This window comes from Hyaena hyaena, unplaced genomic scaffold (genome assembly GCF_003009895.1).
Source record: "Hyaena hyaena isolate Hyena2069 unplaced genomic scaffold, ASM300989v1 scaffold_137, whole genome shotgun sequence".
NCBI classification, from domain to species: Eukaryota; Metazoa; Chordata; class Mammalia; order Carnivora; family Hyaenidae; genus Hyaena; species Hyaena hyaena.
The window spans coordinates 3,332,385-3,352,616 of NW_024080769.1; positions in this window are offsets into that span (position 1 = coordinate 3,332,385).

Consider the following 20,232-nt stretch of genomic DNA (forward strand, 5'->3'; position numbering starts at 1 on the left):
GCGTTGGGAGGTTTCGGGCAGCCTGGTCCGCCTGCTGGGGCCTTCTCCGCGGGGCCCTATGGCCCGCCGGCTTTTAGCTATGTTGCCTGTCCCGAAGCTGCTGTGCTCTCAGTCCCTGGAGCTTCCAGCCAAGCCGCAGACCTGCCTCTGAGGAAGGGAATGGAGCAGGGAGTAGAAAGGGGAAGGGGGGTGGGGCGCGGGGGGGGGGGGGCTGTGTGCCCGTATGTGGGGCCCTGGAAGGCGGAACAAGGCTAGGGTGTCAACACCACTATGGCCATGTCTCCCAGCTTTGGGCCCAGCATCCTTGGTCTTTTGGGGCTTGAGTGAGCCCCTGACTCCTGTCCACTTTAGCCTCTCCCTAGGGCCTCCCCTTCTCCAAAGTCAGTGCTAAGAGATCCCCTTCTTGTTGGTAGGCTGTCTGGGGAGATGCACCCCCTAAGTCTGGACCCCAGGTGCACCTCAGGTCCTTGGGCTGAGTACAAAGGGGCTGGTGCTTCAGCCTTTCCCCTCTTGGCACACCTCTTAGCCTTACTCTCCTAGTCTGTAGAATGGGAGTATGCCCTCATGGTGAGCAGAACTTGTGAAATCCTGGGAGAGGTCAGCTTCTCACACATCGCATGGTGTGAGGTTTCTGTTCTGCGTCTTTTGAGCCAGTGCCGCCTGGCAATAACCTGAGTGTGCGCGTTGCTAAAAATGAGACCCAGGGGCTGTCTTTGACATGAGCTAGGAGGCCTTAAGTGCTGTCAGCATAGAAGAGCAGAACGAGGGAATCAGGAGAGCTAGGCTCAATCCTGTTGCTGTGATTCAATTGCTGGGCGATCTTGAGCATGCCCCTTCTCCACTCTGATCCAGTTGCCACATCTGATCGATGGAGAATTTGACCAGGTGGTCCCCAAGAGTGCTTTGGGAGCTTCTCTGTCCTCTCTGAAGTTTGTCCTTCCTTCCAGAAGTTTGAATGTCGCGGCATCCAAGAAGTCACTTCTGCATGCCTCCTCTGGGCCGTCTCCAACCTTGCTCATGACCTGAAGGGCAGAAATTTCCCTCCTGTGCATATACATCAAAGAAGAAGAACTTGCCCTTAACTTGGCCCCTGCAGGTTCTCCTCTGCTTTGGAAACTCCTGGAGTCCACCTGGGGGAAGACAGCCAGTGTAGACATTCCTGGGGGACCCCGGAGCCCTGGCCCTCACCCTGGCCAGCCAGCATTAGTTCACCGAGGCACTGTGCCTCGGGGTGGGGCATGACTCAGGTGACTCCTGACATCTGTCTCACCCTCATAATCCAGCCAGCAGCCAGCAGCCAGCAGCCAGCAACATGGGCCCCTCAGCAACCCCGCGTGGGGTTGGGTTTCGTACTCCAGACAGACTTAGAGCCAGGCCCACTGAAGGCCGGGACCTGGAGGGTTAAACCTTCCCTGCCTCCTGCCGGCCCCCTGCAGTGCTGGCCCCAGCTGCCTGGACTCCCTGGGGTCCCATAGGGCCCTCCCGCCAGCCAGATGGGCAGCAGCGCCAGGAGAGGAGGAGGAGAAGTGGAAACAGGCCTCAGGGTACCCCCAGTCAGGGAGGGGAAGGGAAGGGGAAGGACGGAGGGAGGACAGAGGATGGCTGTTAGGTAGGGGAGCCCCACTAGCCAGGAGTGGAGAAGGCAGGACCCCTCTTCTAGAGGCAGGCAGAGTGCAGGGGCTGCCTTGGGCATTTGGAGGCTGTGGGGCGATCAGGGCACAGGCTATCGAGCTCAGCTGGCCTCTGCCTCAGAGCCGGCTCTTGGCGTGAAACCCTACCCACTGCTGGCTCCTGCTCCTCTTTCTTTTTCTCTTAATAAGGTCGAATCAGAGTGAGTCAGAGGAGCCAAGTTTCCTGTTAGGCTCTGTTTGAATAAACTCCGCTCTGAACACAGCTTGGGCCTCTGCATAGGTTCTCCGGGCCAGGGCCTTGGCCCTGCCAGCCATCTCTGCTGAGACCAGAGAGCCCAGGTCCCTAGGGCGACCCTGCTGGGGACCTGGCCTGGCCCGCAGCCATTCCCTGGAGAAGCCCGTGAAACTCCCAGAGCTTCAGCCTTCATCAGTATCCTGGGGGTGACAATACCTTTCTTGTGGTCAATTTGGTAAAATGAAATGAGATTATGAAAAGCACCCCCCCCCCCCGGCACAGTGCCAGGCATGCGGCCACTCTTTTCTTTCCTTGGTACCTCCCAAGGGTGTTCCACCGTCCCCCCTTTTTTTCTGTCCCTTTCCTGTTTATATCATCTTCAGCATCCTTCCTAGTCCCCCAAGGGTATTCCCCCGCCCCCCCCTTTTCTCTGTCCCTTTCCTGTTTTTGTCATCTTCAGCATCCTATTTTGGGGTGAGCCTTGTTTGGGGCTGAGGACCACCCCTCTTCTTCTCCCCTCTCCACTCCCTCCCTCAGCCTCCTCCTCCCTTCCTGTCTGGATCTCCTGCAGCTCTGGGAGCCCAAGGGAGCCTGCCTGACCTCCCGCCCCCTCCAGACACACTGCCAGGCCTTGCCTCAGTAGCTAGAGGTGTCCTGGCATCCTCCGACTGAAGTCTTCAGCGTGGCGGTCTGAGAGAGACCTGGGAGGGCTGTCGAGGGTGCAGAGCTTGGCTCCAGTCAAGGCCTTGAGTCACCAGGCCGGGCTGGGCTGCGCTGTCTGGACCTGAGTAGGGGGGCCGGGGGGTGGGGGCTCCTGTCTACGTCCTGTCCTTACAGGCTGGGATTCACACCCACATTTTTAAGATCTAGCCATATGGTTGAGACGTGTTACCAGTCCCTGGCACTAGGAAGCAGTCTCAAGGACCTTGGAGGGCGGGCAATATAGGGCTGAAAGCTCTTTGACAGCTCATGACTTCTTTAAGCTCCTACTATACTCTTGGGTCTGGGCTGGGCTGCTCTGTTGCTGGGCTCTTCTATGGAGCTGTGAGTTTCCCAGGTTCCAGAACATCCTTGCGGGAGGAAGAAAGCGTCAGGCCTGACCAGCAGCGGGTCTGGGGAACAGAGAAGGGACTGGGGGCGGGACTCCGCACTGCTTTGTAGAGGCGAGGACCAAGTGGCCCCTTGTGGGTCTGAATGGTTCTGTGGGGGAGGGGGGTGGTAGGGATGAGGCAGATTTCCAGTGCTCCAGTCCTCTGCGTCCCACACAGACCAGGGCTGGGTCTGCTCCTCCTCCCTGCGATCACTGACTGCTAAGCCCAGGCCCTGGCACCTGGGTGGGCCGCTCAGGAAAAAGCACTGATGGGATTTGTGTGGAACCGGGAACGGAAGCCCCAGCCCAGCCAGCCTGGGACCACGGACTGCATGGCCCTGCCTCTGGAAAGGGGGCTGAAGGAAGTGCTGAAGGACGAGGCCTGGCGAGCTGGCACGGAGCTTGCTGACTCTGCAGGGACCACCGAGTGACCACTGCCAGCTGAGGCCTGTGCTCTCCGCTCCCCAGCGGCCACATCTGGAGCAACGGTTGGAGGAAGCAGGGGGGCTTTGGTCCCCGGAGCCAGGCCAGGGGAGGGGCCCATGGAGGGGACAGGGGCCCTTTGGTTTGGAGTGTCTCTCCTCAGGGCTGGAACTCTGGAGAAGTCCAGAAGTGGGGGAGGTGAGGTTGGGACCTTGTGGAGGGGACAGATGGGTTGGGGGGGGGCGGGAAGGAACCCACACTTCTCTAGGACCCAGGGGAATTCAGTAGCCCTGGCCGCCTCCCACTCTGTTTTCCCTCCCAGCTCTCAGGGGCCCCTTCCCCTGTGGTTCCCTGGGGAATTGGAAATACCAGAGCTGCACTAACAGTCTGGGCACTGAGGCAAGTCTCCAGGGAGGCAGGAAGTCCCCGAGACCCCCCGTCAGCCACCAGCCTGGCCACCTTCTCTTCCTGACTTTCGCCCCCTCTAGAGGCAGGCGTGGCTGGGGCCTGCCGAATGGTAACCTTGCCTGTTGCCACCCAGACCCCTCCAGCCCAGGCCTGGCTGATCCTCAGTACAGGAAGGGAGAGAGGGGATCTCATCCCAGGGCCTTCCTCAGTGAGGGAATTGTGCGGAAGCTGTTGGCTGGGGCCTGCTGAGTGAGGGAGCCCTTTCTGCTAAGGTGGGGGTAGACTTCAGCCAGGAAGCAGTGGGGGGGGAAGGAGGTAACAGTCCTTCGCCCCTCCTGCCCAAAGGAGAGAGCCAGCAAGACAAGGCAGGCACCAGTCCCCTGGGCTACAGCCCTGTAAACTCAGGAGGGAAACTGAGGAAAGAACCCAAGGATCCTAATAACCTCCTGGCAAGGCTGAGGGAAGTCTCTCTCCCCTCCTCTCTCTGCTTTTATGCTCCTGCCTCTGTTCATTTGGGTCTCACTGGGCTTCTCTAGTTTTTTTGTTTTTCTCAACACCCCCACCCCCATCTTGTCATTCACTCACTCACTCACTCATTCATCTTCTCCGTCTCCGTTTCTGTGGCGTGCGGTCTCTTCCATCTGTCTGTCCTTTTGCCCGTTTTCCCCACCCACTCTGTGTCTGTCTGCCAAACGCTTCTCCTAACTATACATTCATCTTCACTTTCTGTCAGCATGTCCCCTGCATGCCTGCCGAACGCCAGGCCCTGGGCTGGTGGAAGGGGCGACAGAAGCCTCCCCTGGCTGGTCCCCAAAGAGCCACACTAGACAAGACCAGAGTGATGAGCTCCCAGTGGAGGTGAGAGTGCTGTGGTCACAACTCTCTGTGACCTTTGATAGAATTTCTATCTGTCCATCCATCCAGCCTTGATCCCTGTCCATGGTTGACTATGTGTGACTTCACCCTGGGGAGGTGGCTTGCTTCCTACTATCCCTAGACTGCGTGCAGTTTGCTTATTTCCTTCTGGTGGAGGAGCTGGGGGAGCCGGAGGGCCCGTGTTCTGGAGCAGGTGGCTGCGGGCCCCAGAAGGCCCATGCGGGCTGCCCCGGGCCCTGGGTCCCAGCCTGCTTCTGAGGCACGAGTCTGACACCTGGGATCCTACTCAAAGGGTGTAGCTTTGCAGGCAGTTCTGGGTAAGACGACAGGATGGTCATGGGTATGGATTAAACTCCTACTGTATGCCACAGGACTGGACAAAACAAGGTTCTTCGCAGATGGTATTTCCTGCAGTTTGGTGTGTGTAACCCCCGCCCCACCCCCACCCCAGGAGTCCTCCAGGAGTTTAGTTTCCAGGCCTGGAAGTTGGGGGTTATGAAAGAGGAGTGGAGATAAAATACTAGCAATCTCTCCTTTACATATTCTATAGCTTTTTATTTTGGTTTACAAAAGAAATACATGAGTTACAGGAAATATGGAATATAAACTAATAAATAACTTACACTGTAACGTAGAGAAGACCACTCTTTCAGGCTTTCCTCCTCATTAAAAAAATTGAGATCATGCTGCATATATTGTTTTACAACCTGCTTTGTTTATGTAATAATAGTTGATGAACATTTTCTCATGGCTGGGTAACTGCCACGGCCTGCTTCTCCTTCAGCATCCACACTGACCACTGGGACTCCTACGTTTCCAGAAGAAGAGGTGGTCAAGGCTTTGTTCCCTCTAGCTGTCCTCTGTTTGGGGCTAGCTTCAGCCTCCCCTGTTCAGCCCTCCTCCCCTTCAGGGCTGAGCCTGGATCCGGAGTCAGATCCTCAGTTTCACTCTGGCAGGTTGAAGTCGGGTCTAAGCTGGGGTGCCCCGACCCACTGGTTAAGATGGAGGGTAGAGTGGTAAGGATTGCCATAACTTCTGTCCACTCAGGAGGCTAGCCACTTCCTTCCTTTGGTAGCAGACTCCCCAAGCAGCAGGTGGTGGCTGCCAGCCTTATACCTGCAGAACCAAGAAGGACCCCAGGGACCCCAGAAGACCTGCCCTGCAGACATTAATGTGTTTCCCAGGAGGAGAAGCATCTGACAACATTTTTTAAAATAAAATTTTTTTACTATAGGGACGCCTAGGTGGCTCAGTCGGTTAGGCATCCGACTCTTGATCTTGGCTCAGGTCGTGATCTTGAACATGAGAGCTCCACATAGGGCTCTGTGCTGACAGCATGGAGCCTGCTTGGGATGCTCTCCCTTTTTCTCTGCCCCTCCTCTGTTGTATCTCTCTCTCAAAATAAAGAAAAAATTTTTTAAAAAAATTGTTTGTTGTAATATACACATAGAAAAGTATGCAAAGTGTAAAGTTTGATGATCAATCCCAAAGTAAAGACACCCATGGATCGAGAAACGGAACATCGCAGCAGTCGACAATTTCCGGCAGGAAGCTCCTTGAAGTTCTGCCTATGTCAGCACTTGGCTACATCTACAACGATTTTTCTTCAACAAGATTTTTAATGACTGAATTCTATGGATAAATCATGCTAATAACTAATAACCTCCCATTGTTGATTTCATTTTACTTTCTTAGCTCTTATAAATGATGCCATGCTAACCAGCCTTGTGTGTAAATCTCTGTGTCTGCCTCTGCTATGTAGCGGCCTCAGAGTGCCCGGGTTTGGGTCCAGGCCTCCTTTGTGAGCTACATGACTCACTAGGCCTTTTTCTTTCTGTAAAATGGGAATAATGGTAAGGACTTAAATGAGGTGACATATAGGGTGTTTTTAGCACAGAGTCCGGTGCTTATAAACACTCTAAACAGCAGGCATTGTTAGTTCCTTAGATTCATTTATTAGAAGTCGGATTTCTGGAGAAAGGGTTTGAATATTTCTAAAGTTTTGAAAACAAGTTACTCAGCTGTCCCCAGAAAGATGGGTCTCCATTTAAACTGCCCAGAGTGCCCTGGCTCTTATGGCCACTGGGTATTATCTTCTTAAAGAGCATGAAACATTGGGTAGGTTAAAAACATGTCAATGTATTTTTTTAGTTGCATTTCTTTGATTGCCTGTGAGAACAAGCATTTTTTAAATGTTTATTTTTGAGAGAGAGAGAGTGACCATGAGAAGGGGAGTGGCAGAGAAAGAGGGAGAGAGTCCCAAGCAGGCTCTGTGCTGTCAGAGCAGAGCCTGACGCAGGGCTCCGTCCCAGGAACTGTGAGATCATGACCTGAGCTGAAATCAAGAGTCGGATGTTTTGGGGTGCCTGGATGGCTTAGTCGGCTGAGCGTCCGACTTTCGCTTAGGTCATGATCTCGCGGTTCGTGGGTTCGAGCCCCGCGTTGGGCTCTGTGCTGACTGCCGGCTCAGAGCCTGGAGCCTGTTTCAGTCTGTGACTCCCTCTCTCTCTGACCCTCCCCTGCTCATGCTGTCTCTCTCTCCTAGAAATTAAAAAAAAAAAAAAATTAAAAAAAAAAAGAGTCAGATGTTTAAATGACTGAGCCTCCCATGCACCCTTCATCAATATATTTTTTTAAATATTTATTATTTTTGAGAGAGAGACAGTGTGAGCAGGGGAGGGGCAGAGAGAGAGGCAGACACAGAATCTGAAGCAGGCTCCAGGCTCTGGGCTGTCAGCATAGAGCCTGAAGCAGGGCTCAATCTCACAAACTGTGAGATCATGATCTGAGCTAAAGTCGGATGCTTAACTGACTGAGCACCCAGGCACCCCTATCAATATTTTTTATACTTTACTGATGTCCCAAAGTACTTCATTTTTTAAGCTGTCACATTATTAACTTTACCTTATGATCCCAGACTTTATTGTTGTGTGGCCTTTGCTTTCATGAAGAATATATACATTTTTTTTTTAAAGTAGGCTCCATGCCCAGTGTGGAGCCCAGTGCTGGGGTTGAACTCACAATTGTGAGATCAAAAGCTGAGATGAGATCAAGAGTTGGACGCTTATCCAGCTGAGCCACCCAGGAGCCCCCTAAACATTTTCAATTAAAATTTCTTTCATGATATTATGATTTCACTTTTTAAGTCTTTAGTGTATTTTGTCTTCATGTATGGTGAGAAGTAAGAATATAACTTTAAAACAACTTAAGCAAATATCCCAATATGGATCATAAATGAATTAATCATTCTGAGTCATCTAAAGGCCATTTTAAATTACACACTGAATATATTTTATGTGTTTGGGCTTTCCATTCTGTTCCATTGGTCCATCAGATCATCTTGCACTGATATTGTCCATTGCAATAATTGTGACAAGCCCCCATTTGTTATTTTTTAATTGTGTTTTGCTGTTGTCATTTAGATGAACTCGACATTCTTTTCTCCTTCCAAAGTGAACAGAAATTAAACAATCCCCCTGGGAATTGGAATTGCAGGAAAGGTATAGATTAACTCAATGATGACCAACTTCTTTGTACCATTGTTTTCACACAGAAACATGGCCTATCTTTTTATTATGAAGGTCTCTTTTATTGTTATTCTTCAGTGATGTGTTATTTTATAGATGAGTGTGTTTGGTGCTTCTTTTCATGAAATATAGAATTTGTGCCTCTGGTTGGCAGCTTCTGAAATGGCTCCCAAGGATCCCTGGAAGTCCTCGCTTGTATGATCCTCTCCCCCTTGGACATGGGCTCCATCTAGTGACTGCCTTCTGATGAATAGAATGTGGCAAAAAGTGATGAGATGTACTCCTGTGATTATGTTCTAAAAAACTGTGACTTTTGTCTTGCTAGAACTCTCTGGCCCTCTCACTCACCTGCTCTGATAAAACCAGCTGCCACACTGTGAGCTCCCTTAGGGGAAGCCCATGTGGCAAGGAGCTGAGGGTGGCTTTCAGCCACCAAGTAGTAAGGAACGGAGGCCCTCAGTCCAACAACCCAGGACGAATGGAATCCTGCCAGCAACCACATGAATGCGCTTCCCCAGGTGAACCTTCAGATGCAACCACAGCCCTGGCTACAAACTTGATTGTAGCCTCATGAGAGACCCTGAGACCAAGAACTCAGCTAAACCCCCCCAGATGCCTGACCCACAGAAACCGTGAGCTAGTAAATGTTTTAAATCATTAAGCTTTGGGGTAATCTGTTATGCAGCAATGGACAACTAATGTAGTATCCTTTGTGCATATTTTCTTTTTTTAAAAAAATATTTATTGATTTATTTCGAGAGAGAAGGAGAGAGAGTGTGTGTGCATGAGTAGAGGAGGGGCAGAGAGAGCCAGATGCAGGGCTCGATCCCACGAACTGTGTCATCATGACCTGAGCTGAAATCAAGAGTCAGATGCTTAACTGACTGAGCCACCCAGCTGCCCCTGTGCCTATTTTCTAACAGGCTAGTAGGAAGTAGAAAAGACATTATTCTATAGTTATTCTATAGCTGGCCACCTTCTAGTCTGGTATTTTGTATTTCTTTTCCCAGTGTTTCTAAGAAGATCATCATATTTACAAATATATTATAGTATTATAATTTGTTATTTTTTCCCATCTAATTGCATTATCTAGAATCTTTAGAACAATGATGAATTACAAGACAGTTGAAATCTTTGTCTTGTCTCCATATTTAATGAGAATGCTTCTTGAATTCCACTCTTTTGCCGTGGGGTGTGGGTTTGAGAGTTAGTATTTTTTATCATGTGAACTAAGTACACTTCAATTTCCAGTTCACTAGAGCTTTTTAAAAGAAAATGAGGAATGGATGTTGACATTTACCAAGCATTTATTTGGCATATAAAAATGATTTTTCTCTTCTCTGACATATTGCTGTGGTTAATCAGCTTACTGCATTCTTTATTAAACTTTTTTTTAAGTTTATTTACTTATTTTGAGAGAGAGAGAGAACACATGCTCAAGCAGGGGAGGGGCAGAGAAAGAGGGAGAGGAAGGAGGGGGGGAGGGAGAGAGAGAGAGAGAGAGAGAGAGAGAGAGAGAGAGAAAGAATCCTAAGGAGGTCCTTCGCTGCCAGCCCAGAGTCCAATGTGGGGCTTGATCTCATAAATTGTGAGATCCTGACCTGAACAGAAATCAAGAGTCAGACACTCAACTGACTGAGCCACCGAGGTGCCCCTACTATATTTTTAATATAGCATCATCCATGCGTTCCAGGAATGTTTGCTCATGGTGTATTATTTTTAATGTATTGTCCGACTTACTTTCCACTTAATCTGATTAAACTTTTATTAGGACTTTACATGTATGTAAATAAGACTAGTGTATGATGTGTTCATTCATTCTGTCTTTCTTGGCTGCCATTTGTCAGGTTTTAAATTTTTTTTAATGTTTATTTTTGAGAGAGAGAGAGAATGAGCAGGGGAGGGTCAGAGAGAGAGGGAGACACAGAATCTGAAGCAGGCTCCAGGCTCTGCCTGAGCTGTCACCACAGAGCCTGACGTGGGGCTTGAACTCACAAACTTCGAGATCATCACTTGGGCCGAAGTTGGATGCTCAATGAACAGAGCCACCCAGGCGCCCTGTCGGATTTTTAACAACAGGGTTATTTTGGCTCTACAAAAAGAATTGAGAAGTGTGTGAGTCAGCGTCCTGGCATGAAACATTCTCCCAAAATGGTTTTAAATAAAGAGACTTCAATGAAGGGATCACCTACAGAAGTGTGACTGTAGTAAGGTGAAGGAAACAGAGAGGGCACTAAAGTAGGGAGGGAGCAGGAAGGAGATACCAAGGCTTCTGTCCTCCCACGCTCCAGTCTCTGGCCCAGCCTCCGGGTGTCAGAACCCTGCCCAAAGCTGGAGGACCTGGGAGCTTAGGGGATGGATGGATACAGCTTGTGGGGGCAGCCCCCTAAGACATGGGGCTGGGCAGGGAAGGAGCCTCACGGATCCGTGCAGAATCATGTGTCTAACACTTTTTAAACATTCTCTTCCAGGTCTTTTACACAACTTCCTCATACCGATTTTTTCATTGACGATCACTATGATTTTGCTTCCTTTGATCTTCTCATGCTTGCTAAGAGCGCATGGCTGAATATCACCCCCCGCCCCCACCCCACCCCCACCCCCCGCCATGGAAGGTAGAGCTACGCATGATGTGTGTCCTAAGTTCTGGTATGCAGGGAAGTCTTTTCTCTCTTGTCTTCACACACGAATGCACCTGGCAGATTGTGGCAATTTTAGGTCACAGCCGTGATCTCTGAAAATCCAGTAGAAGAGGGGTTCCCAAAGCATATTCCATCCTGCGACACGGTCAACAGAAAAGGTTTCATCATCAAATAAATGTGAAATACTGTGCTTGCTAATTTTGCTAGCAATATGCACAAGCACTTTAAAAGCCCCGAGAAAGCCTCAGTCTGGGATTTTGTCTTTTTCTTTCTTTTCCTTTTTCTTTCTTTCTTTTTTTTTTTTTTGGTCTCATTCAGCATTTCCCATGTTTGCTTTATGGCAGAGCTCTTTTCTCCAACAGAAGCACTTCCTGACATTCCATGGAATCTCTCTTCTAATTATACATTTTCAGAAACATCGTAGATGTTCCCTGCATCTTTCCCTTCCGCACGGGTGCTTATAGGATTATTTCTTTACCCTTCAAACAGACAGAATCCTGTGTGGTATTTCCAAAGACGCCTTTCATTTTATTAATTAGGCTTGGATAAAAAGGAGCCCTTTTTAACTTTCTGGGCTCAGGCTTTTCATCAGCTCAGGAGCGTCGCTGTTTTCTTTCTGCTTTGATTCTTGCTTTGGTTTGGTTTCTTCTTTGGACCTCGAGGTCTGTTATGTTCTCTGCCATATGTCTGTCCTTTGGGTTTTCCTCTGCATTCTTGGAGCGCTCCTATCCGCCACATTTACAGATTCTATTTCCTGCCGCGTCAGGACCATTCTTCACTTTCCAAATGCAATTTTAAATTCTGCTGCTGTGTTTTGGTTTCTTTATAGCCTTTCTTTTCCTTGTATGGTTTGCTTTGGATTTCTACCTGCTTCTGAGCCCGCAAACCTTCCCCTGGCATTCTTTCCGTCATGTTTTCAACTCTCCTTCCTTAGAGTTCACATTGTAATCAAATGAACTGAGTACAAAGCGAATGTGGCCTGAGAGTGATTCATGTTTCTGTGATAAACCCTTTTCAAAGGAATTTTTTCCCTCTGCCTTTTGAGGGACACGATCTTTTCCCTTCATGCTACAGAATCTTTCCAAAGGCTTTGCAAACATGTGTTTACATGTGGGTGTGCGCGTGTGGGTGTGTGTTTGCTTTTACTCCTCCTTAAAAAAAGGAGTGTTTTGTAAACTCTCATTATTTTCCCCAAAACAGGAGGGAAAGAAGACTGTCTTTAGCTCACCATCCACCTGGGTGGTTTTCCAATTGTCTTGTCACAGTTTAGGCTGAAGGGCTGGTCCATGTAAACTCATGTCACCAGGTAGCTGAGAATGCAAATTGCCTGTGACATAGGTTACACCCCCCCACCCCCATTGCCTGAGTTGACCTGTGGGTCTCCTGGGCTGTAGAGTTTATATGCGTGTTTGTGTGTGTATGTGCGTGCGCACACGCTGTTTCCCCAACTCAGGTCAAGGCTTCCCAGCGCCATGCTGAGCTCAGGGATCTAGTTGAGGGAAATGGGTGGACATGGGCAGGGAGCGGGCCCAGTGGGGAACTTGGCCTGTGCGACAGGTGGAGCTGTATGCTAGGCTCCTCCTCTAGGGAACTGATGAAGCCAATGTGAGACTTGAGCCCACCCCAGCAAGACCGGAGAGGTGTGGTGACATGGGGAAACTGATCCAGGGAGAGCTCCCCCAGTTACCTACTTGGCCTAGCAACTCCGTGCACCCCGACCTCCCAGTGAGCTCCTCCTAAATGCTGGAGATCCCACCTGCCCTCCAAATCCTGGGGCAGTCAGCAAATGCTGTCAGGATCTCATCTACTTGCTTCTCATGAGGGAAGTTTCGCTTTTTCCGAAACTGGAATTGTGAACCAGCCACTGGGGGTCTCCCTTCCGTCTGGATCTTGTCCATTTCCCACAGATCCCCGGCATGTCTGGCTTGCGGGGGCGCCTGCCCTGGCTTCCCGGCCGACACAGGCTTTCCCTTCTTTATATTCTTTTGATCAATTCTGCTGGGATCCGGGCAGGATGTTGTGTGGGGCTTTTCCTGCTGTTCTGGAATGCAGCTAAGACCCAAAACTGCGTACGGAAGACACGAGGGAGCCTGTGTCCTTACACTCAGGGAGCTGCTGTCTCCCTTCAGCAGGGCTTGCCCTGGGGGCAGGGGCCCAGCAGGGGCTTGCTGGTTCTTCTGTCATCAACCGCCTCCCACAGCCAGTGCAAGGGACAGGGGGGCGGAGAGTCACCTGCCGAGATGAAGAGTGCAGTGTTTGTAGCAGAGGTTGTTCTCTCCCCTCTTTGGATGGGAAGGCTGCCTTTCCTCCCTGAAGCCATAAAGCAATTTCCTCCCTGAATTTCGAATAAAGCAGCCCAGCATGTCCTACCCAGGGGGTGGGCATCTGCGGCCCCTGTGACACACCTCTGAGCTGTCTGAATAGGGAAAAGGGAACTAGGAGACAGATGGCAGGCAGAGAGAGGTGTGAGGTGGTTGGGTTCAAGCCCACACGCTGATGCCCAGCCAGGAGGACCTCGTGCAGGGCTTCAAAGGGTGCACAGCCCCCCCCCCCCCCAGACAGAGCCCGCTTTTGAGCAGAGGATGAGTTGGAGGAGCCGGAGAGGCAGTGACCGGCCACCCATGACAGGACAGTCTTGTGAGATTTGCTTCCACATCCCTCTGTCCCATAGGTCCCCGGAGGAGAGGGCAGGTGGACGGGTATAGCTGGATTCCCCTTGCTCTGGGTCCTGTAGCTGGGGGGCCCCGTAGCTAGGGGGCAGCTCGCTGTCTGAGCAGAGGCGGGTGTGCCTGGAGGGGATGCACAGGACCCGCGCTCAGGCCCCGTTACAGAAACCAGACTGCTCTAACAGATGGAAATGGCAACGAGTTGGGCCATGCAGCCATTGTCATTGAGAGCCCTGCCACCCAGCAGGAGAGGGGATTTGAGCAGGACCCAGTGCGGGGAGGAGGGTGGCCGTTAGAAAGCAATTTGATACCTCAACAAATTGAGACTCGAATAAATGTTTTACACCTGAACAAAATCATTCTTAGAAATAAAAAGGAAAAAACCCCGAGCTTTGGAACTTTGTAGGGTAAGGAAGGTACAGCGGTGTGGGGTGGGAGCTTCTGTAAGTGAGGATGGAGAGAGGCCATCAGCAGAGGACCGAGGGGGTGCAGGACACATCTTGCCTTTCTGCTTGCAAGTGAGAAAGCCTGGTTCACAGTAGCTTCTGCAGAGGTGGGATTTATTGGAAGGATCCTGGAGCGTCTCACAGAATCTACATAAGAGTCTGACATTTGAGATTGCTTGCTCGCTTGTGAACTGAACCGTGAGGTCATGACATGAGCCGAAACCAAGAGTCCGACGCTTAACCCACTAAACCATCCAGGCGCCCCCTTTGTTTTTACTTCCCGCTGCAGATCAGCCTCGCCGTTTCCTCTCAGTGTAGACTGGTCTTTTCGCAGGGCAGAGAACACGACCACGGACCGCTTCTGCGTGTTGGAATTTGGAAATTCTGCCACAAGCCAGGACCGACTCTCGGTGGCCCCAGAGGAGGCCTAGACAGGTAGCCTGGCCCAAGGAGGGCAGCTCCACAGAGAAGCAGTGAGGGACCCGCCCAGGAGGAAGAGACTTGGTGACCATCAGGCAGCACCTACAGGCATTTGCAGCAGAAGCCTGACAGTCTGACGCTGCCTCCTGCAAAGATGTGGCTCCCATTAGAGGTCCCGATGACACTGTGCCCTTCAGCCTCATGAGACCCATGGCAAGGGAAACAACTATAATACAACTAATAATAATAGCTGTGTTTGTTGTGTGTGCTTACTATGCGCCAGGCCCTGGGCTGTGCTCTGTCTGAAAAATGTCATTTATTCCTCACAGAAACCCCATTGCTTCCACCCATTTCGAGGATGAGGTTGCAGCCGCTTGGGGAGGTCAGGAGTTCAAGGTCATGTGGCTAGTGAGGGACAGTCATGACACCCTGCCCATCTCTACCTGACTCCCCAGCTCTCCTGCCCCCAAAACTGTCTTTGCCCCCAACGTCTGTGCTTTAGCGTTTCCAGAGAGGGAAGAAGAGTCTTTACGGTCTGGGATGGAGTTCCGGTGTGGGGACTCACAGGCGTCACAGCCAGAGCCCAGGAAACTCCCTGGGGCCTGGCTGCATCACCGCAAGGTCTCAGACGGTGGTTAGGAGCATCTGAGGAGAAGATTCTGCGGTAAGCCCCTGCTGTGGTCGGTGGAGTGGCTGCAGAGCCTGATCCTCTATCCTGGTGGCTTTGAGGGTAGAAGGAACATTTGTCTCTGTCCACCACCCCTGGACTCCAAACCGGGTTTGCTACAAGGGCTCTAGCTGGGTCCCTCGTAGACTGCAGGCAGCACTGTTCCCAGCAGAGGGCGCCAAAGCCTCTTCACACACCCAAGGCCTAGGCCTGGCCCAGGAGGGAAGAACAGAGAGGCAGGCTGGCCCCATGGGGCGGTAGGCTCCCTGCCCATTCCTCATGGGTGCCCCTGAGGCAGCAAAGAAGGTCAGATTCAGGGTGTAGGGACAGCTACTCTGTCTATAATAACCCACTGAGTTTACAGATCCCAATCAAGCCATTTTCTGGGCAGGTATTAGAATTCTAGTTTCTGTCCTACTGTGAGACAAGCAAAGAATGACTTTGCAGGAAGGGAGGTTACGAACCCTCCAGGTCTTGGCCAGGTAAGTCTTGGCTCTAAGCTCACACCTGTCATCCCCGTTGACTATCCCAACAATTCTGTGAGCCAGAGCAATAGTAGCCTCACTGTACAGGATGATGAGGCTCAGAGAGGGTAAGTTACTGGTCTGAGGTCACACAGCTGGGACGTGGTGACGCTAAGATCTGAACCCTTGTCTCTCTAGTTCCAAAGTACATGCTGGTTTCGCATCTTCAAAACTGGATTTCTCAAACTCGTGTTTTCCTTATGTGCAGACCCGCCAGTGACGTTCCAGGAGCAGCCACTGGCTCGTGGCTGGAATGACTGAGAAATGAAAGCTTGATGGATGGACTGTTAGTGGCCAGTGTCTAGGAGTCAAGGAGTGGGGGACTATAGTAAACTGCTGTGGGCTAGTCAGCTGATAGGGAGTAAGGGCCTAAGTTCAGAGAGAGGAAAGAGGCAGAGACAGTGAGACAGAAATGAGAGAGACAGAGAGAGAGAAAGAGAGGGAGAATGAATATAAGGTGCCCAGCTGCCTGGCCTGGCTTCTCACCCTCACAGTGGGTCTCTGTCACCAGCTTTGCATGGAAGTATGATGGCTGGTTGAGGCCTCTTTATGAAGGGAAGACCTGGCTCTATCACCAGGCTCATGGGACAGAGAACAGGGCTTGCAGAAGAGAATCTTCCAGGCCTGAGGGTGTCTTCCCCACATCCATGACATTGGAATATGAGCCATTCCAGCCCGGGGTGCTGGGGCTCCCTCCACCAGCACTTGGCATAGCTCAGGTCCAAACAGTCTCTCAGCTCTACAAATATGTCCTAGATGCGGTCAGGTGTGAGCGGTGTCCCTTTGATTCAGCGGCCCCTCTTTGAGGGCCGGGACAGCTCTCTTCTTCCCATGAGAGGAAATCCAGACACTTGCTCTAGATGCACTTGGGCTTGGTTTTCTGAAGCAGACGGCTTCCAGGGGAACAGAGAGACAATTTCTGGCCTTCTCACACAGGGGCCTGTGGTTCTGCCCCCGCCTGCCCGCAGCAACACTTACAGGCTTTCTGGGCATTCCTCTCCGCCCCGTCTCCATCCTTCTCCCTGCTCAGTTCTCCAGCCTCTCTGCCTGTCCCCAAATCCCTCAAGGCAGGTAGCACAGAGGCCACCGGTCCCCAGGACTCGGCTTCCCGAGAAGGCAGCAGAGCTGTAAATAACAACAAAACTGCTCTATATGTAGAAGTTGCCCCCTTTCCAGGACTCACTTATGCAAGCAGAGAGGCCACAAGGCTGGAGCCCCGGAGACCACACTGCCTTGAGGGGAGGCGTGAGGGCCCAGAATGCCCACCCAGCCTCTGCCATTTGACCTTCCCCAAAGGGCATTCTGAGCTGCCCCTTGAGGGAGGCTCACACCTGAGCAAAAGCTCAGGCTTCGCTGCCCTTGGGAACCGGAGATGGGTGGGGGTGGGGAAGGTGGGTGAAGGAACATGCCTAAAATAAGAAAAAGAACCAATGTGGGGCAGCTACCAATTCCCATTGTGTAAATACTACCCCCTGATCGATTTCAAGCTACGGACCCTATGCCCCTGAATCCCAAATTGGGAAAAGGTGTGCAAATAATTTTTTTCTGAGCCAGTACAAGCTGACTTCGGCGTCCCACTGCCTACGGGGAAGGGTGTGCATCTGGAGACCCTAACCTCAAGGATTCACAGAATCCCATGGCAATGGGGGGGGGAGCCCCCAAGCGGATCTGTGGATCTACACGTCCCTCCCCCCCATTGTTTAAGAAGGGGGAATGAAAAACTCAAGGGAGCGTCATGAAGGAATTTCTTTCAGAAACAATCAAATCACTTTGCGATTTAATTGCCTAAATATTTTTTACCTAATTTAAAATCGCTCGTCATGTGAGTAATTGGGCAATGCATTATTGAATTATGGAGGAATTTAGTATCTAAATTGAAGGAGCAATCAAACGTTTGCATCTTTGAATCAAGTACTTGATTGGCACTTGGGGAGGTATCCACAGAGTGGATGTGGTGGGGGCGCGGGGCCTCGCTCTCCATTCTTGCTCTCACGGTCTCTCTTGCAAGCTGCTCCACACACCCCTGAAGCCTGAACGTGGCAGAGACGGGTTTCTGTGTGGCTCCGCCCAGCCTGGGACCCTCTCTGGCCTCCTCTGTTGCTCCTGTTTTTACTCCATTTTGCACGACTCCTGAGTGTCCTTTTTTCACTGGATTCTTCCCTTGCTGCCCTTGGCTTTCGCGTTTCTGCCCTCTCCCTTTGTCCAGCTGTCTTTCTTCCTCTCCTTCTCTGCCTCTCTGCTTGCCTTGTCTCACTCCCTTCTCTTCTTCTCTGTATATTATGTTGTTGTGGCTTTGTCTGTTTGCTTTCTCTCTCCACGTCTTTCTCTTCTCTCCTGGGCTCCTCCTTGCCGTCCCTGTTTCTCTTAGTCTCTGTTTTTCTTGGAGTCTCTCTTTTCTACACAGACACACACAGAAACACACACAGACACAGACACACACACACAAACACACACCCGTAGACACAGACATACAGACACACACGCAGACACAAATATACAGACACACAGACACACATATAGACACACGTGCGGGCACAGACCCACACAGACACTCGTCTGCACTCTGGTCCCTGGCTCCTGTCTGCATCCATCTGGGCACCATGCCGCTCAGTTGACACTCCCCCTACCCACCCCTGCAACTTCAGCCCTGCCTCTCGAGGGGAAGCCCAGAGCAGGGTCCTATGCTATGAGCCCACCAACATACCGGGATGTCATCACAGATGCGAGCCACGGGCTGTGGGGCGTGGGGAGGAGCAGAGGCAGTGATGGCTCTCCGAAGAAAACTGAATCCTTGATGTTAGCCCACCACCGGGCAAGGGGAAGGGACTTCCTGCCGGCCTGCAGGAGCTGGGCGTCTGCTAACAGGGCTGGCCACAGGGCCACCACTGCAGTCTCCCTGAGCATAGAACAGAAGTGCTAGAAGGGGCAAGGCCATTCCAGGCAGAGGGCAAGAGCCAGAGTGGAGGCTGCGTCACTGTTGTGGGCGGTGCAGGTGACTGTGAACAGTTCAGTGTGGCGGGAGGTAAGGTGTGAGGATGGGAAAGGTGAGAGGTGGTACAGAAGAGGCAGACACGGGCCAGGATCACCGAGGGCCTTGAAGGCTGAATGAAGGAGCCTGGACTTTTCTGGTGGGCAATGAGGAAGGTAACATTATCTGTTGCCTTAGCTTGGCTTCCCAGGAAACAGGTTTGTTGATAAGGATTTGAGTTGAGTCTTTTGCTTGAGAGATGGTTTCAGAAAGCAGGTGAGGGAGTGGGGCTGTGAGATCAGGTAGAGAAGGACATGGAGGGAATGTGTGTTATTGCTTCTGCTGTTGGCGATGGGGGCCTAGGCCCAGGGAGGACATGCCTCAGAACTGTCCCATCAAGGGGCAGGTATCCACCAATTCTCATCCCTTGTTAGTCAAGGGTCGTTCCAGGGGTGTTGATGCCCTTGGCATTGCATTCTGACCCATGTGGAAGCCGCGTTCAGTCTGGGGGCAGAGAATGCTCTCATGAAAGGAGACCAAGAAGCCTATGGTGTGGGCACCAGGCTGGGAAGTGTCAGTGAAACTTGTCTGGTCGGTGCCTTTTGAGTGATGCCTTGGTATCAGCGGACACAGAGGTGGCTGGTTGGGTCTGGGAGGGCGGTCTCGGTGGGAGAAAGGGGCAGAACCCAGAGAGGACTGACTCATGGGGAGAAGGAGAGACAATACAGAGAATACACGCTATTCTGAAGAGCATGGAAAAGGGGAGCACTATTGGAAGGTACTCGGGGCTGGGGAGGGGGTGACCTGGGAGCAGGTTGGGGAGCTGCTCAGAGCCAGGGAGAGCATATGGGTGAACCCGCAGGAGCAGGAATGCACTACTCAACCAGCGGGCAGCCCCAGACTGATGGAGGTGTAGCTAGTCCCTCCCCAGGGAGCCCCAGTCCACACCAATTCACGTGGAACGGCCAGGGCATGGAGCTGACAACTTGTACTTCCATCTTTCTCCCTAGGAGCCACGGATGGGCACGGCACGACCCAGTTCTGCAAGCATTTATTTGATTGAGTGGAAGCAGACAAGGCCTCTGCTCTCCAGGGGAACAGATCTCACACTGGGCATCGAAGGGGGTCAGGAAATGAGGAAGACCTATCATAGTCTACGGAAGTTGCAGATGAGCAGTGATAGATGCGCGCAGCAGGCCAGGGACATGCGCCAGTGGAGGCACCAGTGAGCCTGGTGGAGGCCCAAGAGGAAGCAGCTGTTTTGCCTGGGCCGGGGCAGCTGGGCCTTGAAGGTTGAGGATAACGTGTAGAGGCCGAGAACAGAGGGAGCATGCATCTTCCTGGACTGCAAAGCCTCCCCAGCGGGCTTAAGCCTTCCTGGTAGCTGGTATCTCACACACACTCAAGACTAAGGATCTCCTGGCAGTTCTTCCATAGCCAGAACCCTCCCACCATCCGCTGATGGAATCAGCCTGTCCTTGTTGGGGACATGTCCAAAAGAGGGTGCTTGGGAGGAGGTGAGCAGCGTCTCTTTGGGCCTCTGGCTTAAGGGGAAAAGGCTGCTTGCTTGGGTTCAGTTTCTTGGCGTCAAGGGCTATATAATAACACCCCCTACCCTGCAGAGATCCAAATCCTAGTCCTGGGAACCTGTGAATGTAGCCTTATATGGCAAAAGGACTTTGCAGATGTGATTAAGTTAGGGGTCTTGA